Source organism: Lepus europaeus, chromosome 2 (genome assembly GCF_033115175.1).
Source record: "Lepus europaeus isolate LE1 chromosome 2, mLepTim1.pri, whole genome shotgun sequence".
NCBI classification, from domain to species: Eukaryota; Metazoa; Chordata; class Mammalia; order Lagomorpha; family Leporidae; genus Lepus; species Lepus europaeus.
The window spans coordinates 146,326,845-146,342,894 of NC_084828.1; positions in this window are offsets into that span (position 1 = coordinate 146,326,845).

Consider the following 16,050-nt stretch of genomic DNA (forward strand, 5'->3'; position numbering starts at 1 on the left):
GCATCCTTCCAAATCCTCACTAATCTGTGTTGTGTTCTTTCGTAAAATGCGACTCTTGGATCTGTGGATTTGTCTATTTCTTGCTCTATGCTAGAAAATGAAACCTCAGGAGGGCAACACCTTAGTTTTGCTTACTGTTCCCTGGTGCTTAGAACAGTGCCAGAAAGAACAAGCAGGGTGTGCATATCCAGGCATGGGAGAGGCTTCCAAGGTGCAACGTGATGGGCGAGGGGAGCAAGGTGCCAGGCACCTGTTTATAGCAGGGTCCCCCTTTCCTATCTCGAAGCTTCTATATGTGGTGCAAAACATGTTCAAGGCTCCACACCACAGCGTTCACCTGGTTTTCTCTGAAAGATCAGATTGCCTGACGGTGCCGTCTTCTTGAACATTCCTGGAATTATCTGCAATAATCATCCTAGAACCCTAAAAACCTGGTGAAGACATTTCACAGGGCTTGTCCACCCGTCCCTTGCTCTGCAGCGTTCTCGCGTCTTGTCAGCAGATGTACTGCAGGGAGGCCACCTGGGGTGGTCGGGAGCCAGCAGCTACAGAGGTCGTCCTTAGAGCCGTCCCATCCCTGCCCTGCGCCCAGCCAGACACCAGGCTGCCTGTAGCACACACAGGAAGCGCTCGTCTGTCTCCGCCATGACAGACTGTCAGAAACCTAGCATGCTTTCTGTGAATATTTCTTGGCAATAAGTCCAGAATAGGAAATAGGGGATTGAAAAGAAATAAAAAAGACAGTACAGTTAAAAACATTAAAAAAAAAAACTCTTTGTGCAGCTCAGACTGCAAGGGATACAATGGGCCTATAGAGCTGAGGGCTCTCATCCCGTTTTGCCTGGGGGCTGAAGTTCTCCTGGTGATGCTAAGGCTGGGCTTTGGGGAGACTCCTTCCCGCCAGGGCACACATGCTGATTGCTGAGAGTGTCAGTCCAGGGAGACACCCAGAGCTCTTCCATCTAAAATCTTCAGGGTTCGCTTCAGATTCAGGCCGCTGTGGGAGGGGGTGACTGGCAGCTTCGCCATCACTCCCCCTATAGCTTGGCTGGGGCAGTTTTTCCTTTCCACCCCCGCTCCCCGGGCCCATATCCCGTGTGCACTTGACATTGTGCTGTGCATCGGCTGGTACAGAGGGAGGCTCCTGAGAACATGGAGCCAAGTGTTCCTATCCTTTGTGGAATCTCAGTGCTGGCATGGTGACAATAGGGGTGGGTGCACAAGTGGCAGGTTTGACCAAATGAATGGCCACCCTTGCACTGCTGGGAGGCATCCTTTTTTTTTTTTTAAGATTTTTGTTTATTTATATAAGAGGTTTTGTTACAGAGAGAGGGAGAGATGGAGAGAGATGTCTTCCATACTCAATGACCAGAGTGGGGCCAATCTGAAGCCAGGAGCCAGGAGCTCCTTCCGGGTCTCCCACGTGGATGCAGGGGCCCAAGGACGTGGGCCATCTTTTACTGCTTTCCCAGGCCATCAACAGAGAGCTGGATCAGAAGAGGAGCAACCAGGACTCAAACCGGCATCCATATGGGATGCTTAGCCTGCTACACCACAGTGCTGGCCGCAGCAAGTGTACTTTAGAAAGTATGCTCAGACATGGTCTGACCACCACAGAGCAGGGCAGGACTGTGGGCACCTGCTGGCTCCGCTCTCTACGTCCATGAATGTACCCTGAAATCACATTTTTTAGGCAGTGAAATTAAGCGGTTATAAAACCATTAGTCCTCTTGTTCCTCTAACCTTTTCTCTTTTCGTTTAAAGGAGCTGTTAGCTGTTATTTCTGTAAATGTCACTTTAATTATGGGATATTGCAAACCCGCTGCCATGGTCTGAAGGTGTCCCACCAAGTTCTCGTGTTGGAAGCGTAATCTGCAGTGCACAGGTGTTGGGAGTGGGACCTTTAGGAGGCCAGTGGGTCACGGGAGCACCGCCCTCATGACAGGCTGAGCGTCCTTACCCAGGGTGGGGTTTCGCTGTCAGGAGAGGGAGTTTGCTGTAAAGCCCAGTCCAGGTCTCTCGCTGGTGCTGACTCAGCAAGAAGACCCTCGCCACAGGCCAGTCCCTCGATATTGGACTTCCCCGCTTCCAGAACTCCAGGGGATAAACTTCTTTTCTTCATCAGTGGCCCAGCCTGTGGAATCTTGCTCTTAGCCTCACAAAGCAGATGAAGACTCTAGAATATTTCAGATACTTCCAGCATAACAAATGCTCCTGGGCCTGCCTCTCAAATTTAATGAATATTCCATTTTGTTGTCATACTTTAAATGTTTTGAGAAATGAAATCTACAGAAAAAATTGAAACCTCCTTTGTTTTCTGATCTTTGCTCCTCATCTTTTTCTCCCAAGAGAAAAATATTATTCTGAAGTTGGTGTGCCTCTTTCTTATCCATGTTTTATTATCTGGCTGTATATGCATATATCCATAGAATAAAATGCCTTCTATAATGTGCAAGTCTTGTTGTCTGATACTCTAGAATCACATTTATATTTTCAATATTGATTAATGGAAGCCTAGTTGAATTTTGATTACTGAGTTCTATGCGTAGGCAAATTTTGATCTCCAATAGGATTTCCCATTTCTCCATTTTTAATTCTACCCTTTGGTTCTTATCAATTTTTGATTATCACATTGATAGATGCTAAAGAATATCTCATTTAAAATTTAATTTTTCTACTACTAGTGCTGTTGGATATTTTTTCATATTTTTTTTTGCCATTTATGTTTTCTCTTGTATCAATTACTTGTTCTTACATTATGGTGGATTGTTTGAAAAATGGTCACATTAATTCTCCATGAATCCACACCATGGGAGAGATTCCCTCATATTGATCTTAGACACGTGACTTGCTTTGGTCAATGAAGCAAGGACATGGGGGCCTTGAAGAGACCCAGGAGACTTGAGACGTGGCTTGTGCACCGGTGAGTGCCATTTTCTGCTTCTCTGTAACACCAGCAGCAAGTGAAAACGCCCGGCTGGCCTGCGGGATGATGACAGATCCAAGGTGTTGTGGCCTCCATGAGTCCTGCTGACAGCTGACTTCCAAACATGCGAGTGTGGCCATCGACCGTCAGACGATTGCCAACGTGAGAGGGAGCCAACCCTGCTAACCTCTTGGGCAAGAACAAAGCCATTCTCTCTGAGCCCAGCCCAAACTGTGACCACCACCAGGGGCACCCAGAGAGCCGTTGTTTACAGAATCGAGTGTTGGGCGATCAGTGATGCAGATACAGATGATCCGCACGCACCTTTTGCCTCTTCTCCCCCTTTTGATTGCCTGTCCTTCTCTTACTGTGGAGCTTGCTCTTAGCACGACATTTCCTGTGTCCCTCTGAGAACACATTTATCAAGCAGGCATCGGCATCGGCATTGGCATCCTCATTTTAGACAAGAGGAAATGAGCATTAAAATGAAGCTTAGTGACTCATCAAAGACCATGCAGCCAGCAAGCAGGGAAGGTGGCATTGGGTCCCATTACTGTGGACTACAGGGCCAAGGTTCCTCTGTCACGTTTCACTTCTCCATGATGCATCCATGGCTTCCTCGCCAGTGGAGACCTCTTCTGGTGAGGATAGTATGCGCATCTCTTCTCATACATTTGTTTATTTCTTGTTTAGATCTGTCTGGTTTTGGTGGTATCCTGGAACCGCTCACACCAGCTCATGAAAGCCAGGGTTAGTAACTCTTCCCAATTTGGGTTTAGGACATCCCATGAGAGCTTGACACTGGCTATGGTTTAAGTCCTTATAGCACACAATTTAGCAAATGCTGCCAGCCCGGACTTTTTATTGTTCTTCCAGAGAGCTGATTTACCAGCACAAGTACTGGGCTGTGTTTACCTCTATTCCCTGTTTCTTTTTAGATCCATTCCTTTCAGTTGCTTCTTAGCACAGTATTAGGAAATGATTTTATCATCCAATATATTTGCTAGCCCTCCCCACTTTACACCATCTGCAGATGGGATAAGTATATCATCTGTGTCTTCTTTGGACCATGCAGATGCTGTAGGGCTGGGAGAAGAGATTTCCCTCCAGATTCCCTTGCTCCATTAATCAATGTCTTTATTCCTCTACTAATAGCCTAACTCCATTTCCTGTGGACGATGTGCCAAGCAGTAGTATTATGTGCATTAAATGTTGTAATTCCTTCAATGACCTATGTGGTACAGGGAAGTTGGATTGTGTTCCTTAGGGGTCTGTGTAACGTGCCAATGGCTGGACCAGGATTCAAACTCAATTTGCTATCCTCCCTTTAACCAATTGCACTACAAAGCAACCCTGGAGGCTCTGTCAGGGGTGGGGAATGTCTTTCTGCCAAGGGCCACTTGGATATTTATATCAACATCCACAGGCCATACAAAATCATCAACTTAACCATCAGCCTGCTACAGACTGACTGAGTTTCGAGTCCCACCTGAGGTTGCCCTGACAGTACCAGGCCAAATGACTGTGGGACTGACACAGCCCTCCCCTGGGACATTCCCTACGCTTGCATCTGAGCTGCAAGGATGCCACAGGGGAGTTTGGATTCGGTGAGCAGTGGGATTTAGCAGGCAGTGGGGAATCACTGCCAGTTTTGGTATGGGAGGGTGATATTTTTTGCAAAGTACTTAGAATGTTTTGCTAGACTAGATTGATGATGGATTGATCTAGGAAGAGAAAGGCCAGGGGCGGGAATAACGCTGTGGCATTATAGTCATCTTTGAGAGCTTAATTGTGTCTGTGGGAACACAATTACTCCACATGGAGCTTTCACTCCAACTGGAGCAGACTCCTCACTGGCTCAGTCAAGTTGCCAGGGCTCTGTTTACGCCATTTCCCTTCTGCTGGGTATATTTTTCTATTGGCTTTATTTTTGTGGATATAAAAATAGCTATAGATATATTATTACTGTTGAACCTCCCACAACATCATTCCCCTTAAATACTCATCGTCTGGTTTGTACACCTTTGATTGAATAATTCCCCATACGGTTATTATTTCTCACCAGTGAGTCTTTAAGTTCCTCAAGGGCAGGGATCACATGTTACACTTTGGCATGATCTGCAACGCTGAGATCATCAGAGTCACTCCATAAATGCTTGTGGAATATAAGAACGCATAAATAACCCCCCTTTCTCCCCGCCTCCCTCATGGGCAAGCTCATTGACAGTAGGTGCCTGGAGTAATATAATTAGAAAGCTCCAAAATAAAATTGTGCTAAGGAACTACTTACACACTGTAAAGGAAAATAGGGAAGACAGCCAATTAGTAGCTACGAGCACCCATGATTTCTACATAATAGAAGAAGTCATTTATTGGATTTCGTTGACTTAGGTTCCTGCTTGCAGGTTGTCCCCTGAGTCCTTAATTGCTTGCTTCATCCAAAAGGAGGAAGAAAGTGGCCCCATTCAGAGGCAAGGTATAAAGTATCTGGACTGAGAAACCTTGACTCTCTTGGAGGATTTGAGAGGGGCAAGAAGCCTGAATGAGGGGAAGAGAAGCAACAACTACTGAGCATCTAGCATGCAGACACTACGCCAAACACGCTTTCTTTACTCTTCATCCCAAACCAGCTATATGTATTTTGTTATCCCCTTTGAAAGATGAGAAACTTGAGCTCTGAAAGGGTAGGTAAGTAGCCTGAGAGTACATAACCAATAAGAAGTGGAGCAAGGACCCAGATCCACCTCCATGTGACTCTAAAAACCGTGCTTTGTTGTATGTTCACAGGGCTTGGGCTGGTGGTGTACACATGTGAATTGGATTGGGTGTAAGAAAATTGGGAGAAGTTTGCAGGTGCTGCTCAGAGACATCCAGGATGTCCCAATCCTGCTCTTGAAACACAAGTCAAGTCAGGTATGCACCTGTGCTGTGCCCCATTAGAAGACAAGGGGAGCTGGAGAGGTGGAAGCACTTGGGCACGAGGAAGGACAAGTCAGCATGTCAAAGCCTTCCTCTCAGGTAGCATGAATGTAATAGGTTCTGGCACAATAAAATATGATGTTTTTAGTAGTGCCATCTATTTTTTGTTATTTTTATTATTATTATTTCCTTCTCCTCATCTTTTAATTTGTGGTTCTGGAGGAACACAGAAGTTACTCATCCTGGATGTGGAATATTTTGCAATATTATAAATTCCGTATTATCTTTCATCTAGTTCCTATGCATGGAAGTCTACCTGCAACTTGTATGAGGTCTAACACTGAATCTTTACATGTTCAACTTTATCAATGAATGTTGCTCAAACTGCAGGTAATCTTATTTTCATAATCAAGATTTAATTAAAACCTCAAAAGGGTAAATTGAAATATAGATAATTTTTTCAAAATTTGATACTAATTACAACATGGAGGTGATCCAAAAACCTCGTGGAAAATGGAATAAAAATTTATGTTGACCTCAAAATTTTTTGAAATCCTTCTATATACCAAAAAGTTCATGGAAAATGTGGATTAGGAAAAACCTATGTGGCATTTTTTTATTCTGCACATGATTTGTTGAACTATTTCCTTGGTGTACAATTAACCTTATGATCATTAAGTAAACTGAGAATAGATCTTTGTAAAAATTAAGAGTGGGAATGGGAGAGGGAGGAGGAAGAAGGGTTGGAGCATGGGCAGGAGGGAGGGTGGGGTGAGAAGTACCACTATGTTCCTAAATCTGTACGTAAGAAATACATGAAACTTGTATAACCTACCTAAAATTAAAAAAAAAAAAGAAAAACCTATGCATGGATTTCAAAATTGTTTTGCACAAACATCAACTTATCTTTTAATTCCATTTTCCCAGAAACTTTCTGAAGCACCCTCATATTCAAATATACATTACCCTTTAAATTTAATAAATCACTTTGAATATTTTTGGAAGAAAAATTGATCTACAGTTCTTCGAGAAGCAAATTGAATTTTACAAATTTTTACTCACTTTGCATTTTAAATGAAATTATACTTTGAATATAATCTACATTTTATTTTTTGCAGCCTGAACTCAATTTATCCTTACAACAACCTTATGAGGTTAAGTATTATTTATTAGCTTTGTTTGTATCAATTGAATACAAATTATAGAAAATATTATAGGAACATACTTAGTGACTTTATTTAGTGGAAAATTAGAAAATTAAGCTTCATGCAGTACATTTATAATAATTATGAATTACATGCACCTTTATTACTCACCCAAATATTATCAAAGTATCCATAGGTCACCTACAGATAAACAATGTTGATTAGATTCAGTCAACCTTGAAATTTTACTTTTGGTCATACGTAACCAGAGTTTTGCACATATTTTGAAACTTTGTCATTGTGGTGGTATAAATGTGAAGATGAAAGATACGTCATCTGCCAGTTTGTTAGCTTGATTTATAACTTTTAAATATTTAGACACAGGTCATGTGGGTTTACTAGGTTGGATTGTGGCCTCCAAAATAATATGCCCATGTCCTGATTCCTGTCACCTGGGAATGTGGCATAAGGATCTCTGAATGTCATCAAGTGAAGCATCTCAGGATACAATCCTCCTGGATTTGCTGGAGTGGGAGAGAGGCGTGAGCCCAACAATAAGTATCCTTACAAGAAAGGGTCTGGCTTTTAGAGGTGGTTCTTCTGAACACTCCACTGTGGGAAGCTCTGCTCCACATGGGCATCCGAGAGAAAGGCGTGCAGGATATAGAGAGCGGGTCCTCCCTGCAGGAATCAGCCCTCCACTTACTGCCTTGGGCTGCTACATGTTTAACAAGTGGCTGCCTATGAAGAACAAAACAAAACCCCTTCCTTTACAATTTTTCTGGTTCCTGTAGTGCAAATACTCACAACATAGGTGATTGCCAGGTACTGACAAGAGGCCACTGCATGTGGGGTTGGGAAGAGAATTTACTCTCATGAGCCCCTCTGAGAGGCTCCAGCACACTGCTACAAGTGGCTGAAAACTGTCTGAGACAGAGCGACCAAACAAGATGGAAGAATAGGAGTTTTTGGTTTTTGAATGATAAAAATGCACACATTTGGAATTAGCCAGCCTGACTCAGTGTAGATGATCTCAGCATTGTTGGCAGCATCTGAGGCATCACAGGTAGGTGCCAGTGGGACACTCGCCTTCTCCTCTCCACCAGGCCTGAACAGGGTATTGGTGTTGGCTACATCAACAGCGCTGAGCTTCTTCACAGCCTGTGAGCTGGTGCCGGTTGGCTTGGACACTCGCAGTGAACACAAGTGCACTGCTGTCTTCTGTCTTCTTCAGGGCAGACTCAGTGATCAGAGGAACTTGGTGATGGCAGAGTGGTCAAGTTTACTTCTCCTGGGAGTGTTCTTCCAAGGGTATGTTGAGTGCCCTGAGAGCCACAGTGTCTTGGGTCCCTAGAATGTGGGTGCAGTGGGGATCTTCCTTTGGTGTGTGTCTGTGGTTCTCTTTCTCTCTCTCTCTTTCTCTCTCTTCTTTAAGATTCATTTATTTATTTGAAAGGCAGAATTACAGAGAGGGAGAGAGAGAGAGAGAGAGAGAGAGAGAGAGAGAGAGAGAGAGAGAGATCTTCCATCCACTGATTCACTCCCTAGATGGCCGAAACTGCCAGAGTTGAGCCAATCTGAAACCAGGAGCCTGGGGCTTCCTCTGGGCCTCCCACATGGTGCAGGAGCCCAAGCACTAGGGCCATCTTCCACTGCTTTCCCAAGCCATAGCAGGGAGCTGGATCAGAAGTGGAGCAGATGGGACTTGAAGTAGCGCCCACATGGGATGCCGGCACTGCAGGCAGTGGCTTTACCTGCTATGCCACAGCACTGGCCCTTGTGGATGCCTTTTGTCACTGCCTGTTTGGCTTTCAAAGCTTTGCTGTAGCTTCAGTTTTGGGGAGGGTAGGAGCTTCCTTCTTTGCCTTCAGTACCATTTTGGTGAAAAGTTAATTGGAGTTTAATAACATTGTTTCTTGATATGATAACCACCTATGGGTGTGTGTGCCTCTGTGAGTCTGGGAGTCCAGCCTCGAAATCTCAAACACTGTCATAGCAAGAAATCAATCAAGCCAAGAATAGACACACTGAAGAGGTTAAGAAGCATAATTTCACTCACCCATATGATCCATAAAGCAGCACAGCTCTATGGCAACAGAGACTCCTTTGGCCCACAGCTCTTCCCATGGAGGAAAGTGGAAGTGCAGTGAGTGAGCTACCAGCTGTGGCAGCCATGCAGGACACCATGCAAGAAGCCCATTTCTTTTTCATCTCACCCAGAACACCAAGAAGATCCCCAGGGCTGGGAGAGGGCAAGAGCAGGGAGGAGAGGTAGAAACTCAAAACAATAGAATTTAAGGGTCAACTAAGGGCTGTGCCTCCTACTAAGTGCTCCACAGACTCTACTAGGAGGCTCACTGCTGAGCTTCTTAGACTGTCTTAGCTGTGAACTTTCCACCTGGCTATGAGTGTGCCCAGTGTTCTGTGTGTCTCACCCCTAACCCTGGAACCTATGGCTGCCTCCCTATGTTTGTTTCCCAGATGGTAGCAAACACCTTGGCAGATGGTTTGCAAGAACATGGAGTCAACTGGCTGTACTTTGCAGAAATGAGAGAAGGCACAACAACTTAAGAATTTCAAGGCACTGTCCTAGGGAAAGCAAATTAGTGACTCTCAATACTCAGCCTTTCTCTGCAGGATGGAGAGAAGAGATACAATCTTAAGGAATTCCTCTCCGACAAGACTTAGGAGGTATGGAGTTGTCCCAGCCATAGAAAAGTTCATACAGAACCTAGAGTCCCTAGCCCTGATGACTAGTGAAGATGTTTCTATCCTGAGTGCTGGAAGACTAGAGGAGGAAGTAATGGCTTCTTCTAATGCAAGAGGCCAAAAAACACAAAAAATCACCAAAACATGACATGGCCAATGGAATACAATAACTCGCCAGTAATTGACCCCAAAGAAATGAAGATACATGCATTGTTTGACAAGGAATTCAAAACATTTGTTTTCAAGATATCTCATAGAAATACAAAGAATTATAAGAGACCACTGTGAACAATTATAGCCCAACAAATTAGATAACCTAGAAGAGATATATACAAACCAGGACTGAATTGTGAAGAAATTTAAAAAAATCTGAGCACACTAATAATGAGTGAGGAGACTGAACCAGCTATCAAACATTTCCCAGCAAAGAAAAGTCTAGGACCAGATGGCTTCACTGCTGAATTCCACCAAACATTTAGAGAAGAATTAATACAGATCCTCTTCAAGCTCTGCCAAAAAACAGAAGATGAAGAAATACATTGAAACTCATTTTGTAAGACCAGTATTATCTTGATCTCAAAGCCAGACAAGGACGCCGTAAGAAAAGGGAATTACAGGCCAATATCTCTGATGAATGCAGATGCAGCAATTCTTAACAAAATGCCAGAAAACTAAATACTAAATTGAATAGTACATCATGAAGATGCTGCATGATGATCAAGTCCTATTTTTATCTCTGGGATGTAAGCAAGGCTCAAGATACACAAATCAATAAATGTGACACACATTAACAGAAAGAAGGATAAAAATCATAAGATCATCTCAATAGAGGAATAAAAGGCATTTGATAAAATTCAGGATCATTTCTTGATACAAACTCTCAAAAAATTAGGCACTGAAAAAATATATGGCAGTTTAAGAATGACCAAATATTAAAAGCACACAGACAACAACATACTGAATGGTGAAAAGCTGAAAATTCTCTAAGATCAGGAACAATAGAAGGTTGTACAATTTTGCCATTTCTACTTAGAGATAGTCCTGGGAATGCTGCTAGCCAGGTAAAGTAGGCAAGAAAAGCTGTAGAAGACACCCAAATAAGAAAGGAAGACATAGCATTGATTCTTTATGCAGAAGACTTGATCTTCTAAACAGAAAAACTTAAAGGCTCACAAAATATCTTTAGAACCAATAAACAAATTTAGTAAAGTTGCATGATACAAAGTCAAGAGGTAAAAAATCAGTAGTACTTCTATATGCTAACAATGAATTTGTCTAGAAAAGAAATTAAGGTAACAATTTCAAAAGGAATTAAAAACCAAAGAACAAATTTAATGAGAGAGCTGAAATATATGTTCATTGAAAGCTGTAACACATTGATGAAAGACACTGAGGATAACAGATAAATGGGAAGCTATCCCATGTTCATGAACTGGAAAAGTAATATTGTCAAAATATAATACTCAAAGTAATCTACAGATTCAGTGCAATCCTATCAAAATTCCAAAGGCATTCCCCCCCGATAGGAATAGCAAAAATAGTACAAATATTTATATGAAACCTCAACAGATCTGAATCACTACAGCATTCTTGATAAAGAATAAAGCATTGGACTTTCTGATGTTAGATTATATCACAAATATCTAGATGGCAATAAAAATAGTGTGATATTGGCATCAAAACAGACACAGAGGCCAACGGAACAAAACAGAATTCAGAGAGAAATCCACACCTCCATCACTAGCTCGCCTTTGACAAAGACTCCATGAATGCTCAGTTAGGAAAGGGTGGTGCCTTTAATAATTGGTGTTGAGAAAACTGGACATTCACATGCAGAAGGATGAATTTATCTTATGCCACACACACACACAAATAAAAAAGACTTCAATGTAATGCTCTAAACCATAAAACCCCTGGAAGAATACCCACAAGACAGCTTGACATTGAACTTGGCAAAATGTTTTAGATATGATCCCAAGAAACTTGGGCAACTGGTGCAGAAACAAACAAATGGGACTACATCAAAGTAAAAAGTTCCTACATAATAAAGGGACAATCATCAAAATGAAAAGTCACCCTACAGAGTGGAAGGAAACATTAGCGATCCATTCATCTAACAAGGAGGTGATATCCAAAATATATAAGTGACTCATGCAGCAACAACAACAAAAAGACAGGTAACCTGATTGAAAAATGGACAAAAGAACCAAACAGATATTTTTCCAATGAAGACATAGGCATGACTGACAGGTATATGAAAAGTTGCTCAATATCACTAATCAACAGGGAAATGCAAATCAAAACCACAATGCGATATCACCTCACAGCTGTTAGGATGATGGCTATCAGGATGATAAGGGATGGGGGTGGAGGGGTGGGCATGGTGGTGCAGAGGTTAAGCTGCTGCATGGGGAGCCCACCCCACATCAGAGGGCCAAGGACCAAGTCTACTCTGCTTCCAACCCAGCTGCCTGCTGGTGCCTGCTGGTGTGCATTCTGGGAGGCAGCAGCTGACGCTACCAGTACTTGAGCCCCTGCCACCCACAAGGGAGACCCAGATGGAACTCTGGGCTCTAGGCTTTGGCCTGGCCCAGCCCTGGTTGTGTGGGCATCTGAGGGGGTGAACCAAAAGATCACTCTCTCTCTCTCTCTTTTTCTCTCTCTCTCTCTCACACTCTCTCTCTGCCTTTCAATTATTAAATAAACACAAAAATAAACACAGCAACAAAGAAAACAAATTCACACATCCTGTTGTATTAACAGAGAAGACAAGAGATAATGAAGTTGGCAAGGGCATTGGGGAAAGGGAGCCCATGTCTCCTGTTGGTGGGAATGTAAATCGTTACAGTATGGAGATTCTTTTAAAATTCAAAAATGCTAGCATATGATCCAATAATCCTGCTTCTGGGTTTATATTCAGAGGAAATAAAATCACTGTCTTGAAGGGATTTCTCCTCCTCCATGTTCACGGCAGCATTGTTGATAATTGCCAAGATACGGAAACAAACTAATGCTTATGAATCTGTGAATGAGCAAAGAAACCATGAGTAGTAATACATACAAAGATATATTTCCCCCCAGTGTGTGGGGAAATGGAATTAAAAGACAAATAATTTTGGTATGAAAAAGGGTTTTTTCTCTTTTTTTCGAAATCTATGCAATTTTTTGCATGATTTATATTTTCCATGAACTTTTTGAAAACCCTTAGTAAAGTAACCAGTACGTAATAAGCACTAAAAAAATGACAGCCATCACTGCCGTGAGAATCTTTTTTAAAATAGGATATGCATGGCCTCTTCAGAGACCTTCCGTCCCACTGGTGCCCTTGTCTGGGGCGTGCTGCACTCTGCCCAGAGACCTCCTACTAGAGGTAGGATCTCAGCAAACCTCGCTTCTTTAAGTGTGCCTTCCCTACCTCTGGAGTTCACGGCAGTTGAAGGCTCCAGTGCCTCTGTCCGTGGTCCTTGCATGTCTGTGAGCTCCGAGGCAGTAGTGCCTGGGCTGTGTTGATCACTGCTGTGATGCTACACAGAGGGGAGAGTTTCACATAGGCGGGGCTTCAAAGATCCATGGCAAAGTGGAATTAAAAGATAATGCACCTTTCCCACGAACTGTGTGACTCCCTTTCCATGGTAAGCAAAGACAGTTATTGAACGAATGGTTCAATCTGGCTCCAAGTGTGATTGAAAGAAGGGGCAGTCTCTGCTGAGTAGCTCCATCACACTCATTTCTTCTACAGTTTTTTGGGATTCCATCACCTGCATTAATTAGATTTGAAAGCAGAATTCCGGCTTTCTCTACACTCACAGTTGCACGGCAATCTGATTTTTGGTTTGGGAAGGTATAAGAAACGGGGTCCCAAATTCTCCGGGTACAATAGGCTACATATTGTGTAGGAAGAGTCTGCCCCTGGCCATGGTCTCCGCCTGGCTCCCAAGGCATCTGTGTCAATGCCTGGCCGATTCTCTGCTGGAGAGCTGGCACCCATCTGGACTGGAATTAAAAATCCCTCATTCCCTGCCAGAAGCCAAAACAAATGAAAGGCAGCATCAAGAGTTGGCTGTGATCCTGGATCTAAGTTGGGGCACTTAGGGCCTTGCCAAGGGACTCGGATGGGGTGAGCATGATATAATTATGATTAGATGATTGGATGGTGTTTGTGAGACTCAAGATAGACCCACCATCCACAGAGCTCTGTGCCAGGGACATGGGCACCCTCCCTTCCTGACCTGCCTTCCTACCTAATCAGTGATTATGATCTGCCCTGCCTTCTCTGAGGGGCCCTGGACATCAGCCACCTGCTACAGGACATGATTTCAGAGCTGGGCTGGGAGCCACCAGCCTTCTTGCCACCAATTTTAAGCCGGCAGAGGCAAGTGGCTGCGTGTGTATCATCAGGCAGCAACTGGGGACCAGGGTGGGTTTAAGAATTTAAGCTGAAGTGCAATTCAGATCCCCATAGCCTGAGCAATAGTCTTTGCACGTCTGTTTATCTTAGCCAATCTACAGCCGTCTTCACAGGGCCTGGAAACTTGGACACCAAGGCAGAAGCGAGGGTCTGAGTCCCCCCCAGCCCTGCCACACCAGCTATGACCTATGGCAAGTACCTTCCTCCCTCTGATTTTAGATTTCCTAGGGGAACAGACTAGGTTTGTTTTAATATCACATCTCATTTTAATATTGCTGTTATGTATGTACACTTCAAAAAGTTCATGGAAAATGGAATTAAAAGATTAGTTTTTGCTGGTGCCCAAAATATTGAAATACTTACATATGAAGGGTCTTCAAAAAGTTTATGTAAAATGAATATTGTGAAAAAGCTATGCATGGATTTCAACATTTTTGGCACCAACATAAACCTGTCTTTAACTTCATTTTTCCAGGAGCTGGTATTGTGGTGTATTGGGTTGAGCTGCCACCAGTGATGCCGGCATCCCATATGCCAGGTTTGAGTCCTGGCTGTTCTACTTTTGATCCAGCTCCCTGCTGATGCACCTGGGAAAGCAGTGGAGGATGGCCTGTGCTTGGGTCCCTGCACCCATGTGGGAGACCTGGAGGGAGCTCCTGGCTCCTGGCTTCAGTCTGGCCCTGTCCTGGATGTTGTGGCCATTTGGGGAGTGAACCAGTGCGTGGAGGATCTCTCTCTGTGTCTGTCTCTCCCATTCCCTCTCTTTCTCTTTCTGTAACTCTGATTTTCAAATTTAAAAAAAAGTAAGTTAATGTTCCACTGAATTTTTCAGGTATGCTTGCATATTGTCTCTGTAGCCCAGAGTCTAGCCTAGTGGCTGTCACATGGTAGACCCTTGATAAGAACATACATTAACTAATTTTTACGTGTCAGGTGCTGTGTAGGCACTTTCCAAACATTGTCATCTTGATGAATTCTGAAAAGCATATGAGAAATGATGCTCAAAGAGATTAAATAACTACCTCCCAACCCAGACCACCCAGTTCATTAGAGACCGAGAAGGAACTTGAAATCAGTTCTTTCCGGCTCCCAACTTCATGTTTTGTTTTGTTTTTTTTTAACCACATATTGTGTTGTGTCGATAAATAATGTGAATGAGTGCATGGGTGTGATTCATCAGGCTAGACTAGATTTTTGGTGAAAATAGAAATTCTAGATAGAAAATTGCCCTAACTTCTCTTGCATTGTTGATGAACAGGTCAACACAAACATAATTGAGTAGCGGGAAGCACACCGTAGGAACGGAACACATTGCAAAGTAAAAACCTATTAAACGTCCCCAGAGCAACAGTTATTGGAGTTTTCCCTGTTGGCCCTTTTGCAAAGCACAATACCTTTAAAGCTACTCTTTCCGTCATTGTAGCAATTAACAGCACCGTGTTCTGTAAGTGGTAAGCTTGACTCACAAAAAGAAGATAAAAAAGAGGACAATTTTTTTTGGAAGCAGGACTACAATCTGGTCTGAAGGGCAGGGATCTGGGTGATTCAGCTTGCTTTATTCTGAGCCTGGCAGCGTTGCCTCCTAAGCCCTTTGATGAAGAGGAGATGAGCAGGAGAGAGGGGACTGGCTCAGGTGTAGGTGTTCAGGGGAGCAACAGACAAGACCCTCTTTCAGTGCAGGCCCCTGTAAAGGGGATAAAGAGAAAAGGTGCATTTGACTCCGGAACACAGGGTCAAATGGACCATGCGAGGCCGGGGATGCATTCAGGTTTGCTGTACAGACACGAGTGACCTGTAAGAGAGTCTTCCAGTCATCCAGGTGTTCCCAGGAGTCTGGGTATCTAGACGGAACCAATGCCCCCTCTCCAGGCCTCTGGGGAGGCCTCTCAGTGAGGTGGCTGCTTTCAGTCAAGCCAACTGTTGTGACAGACAGCAATGCCCCT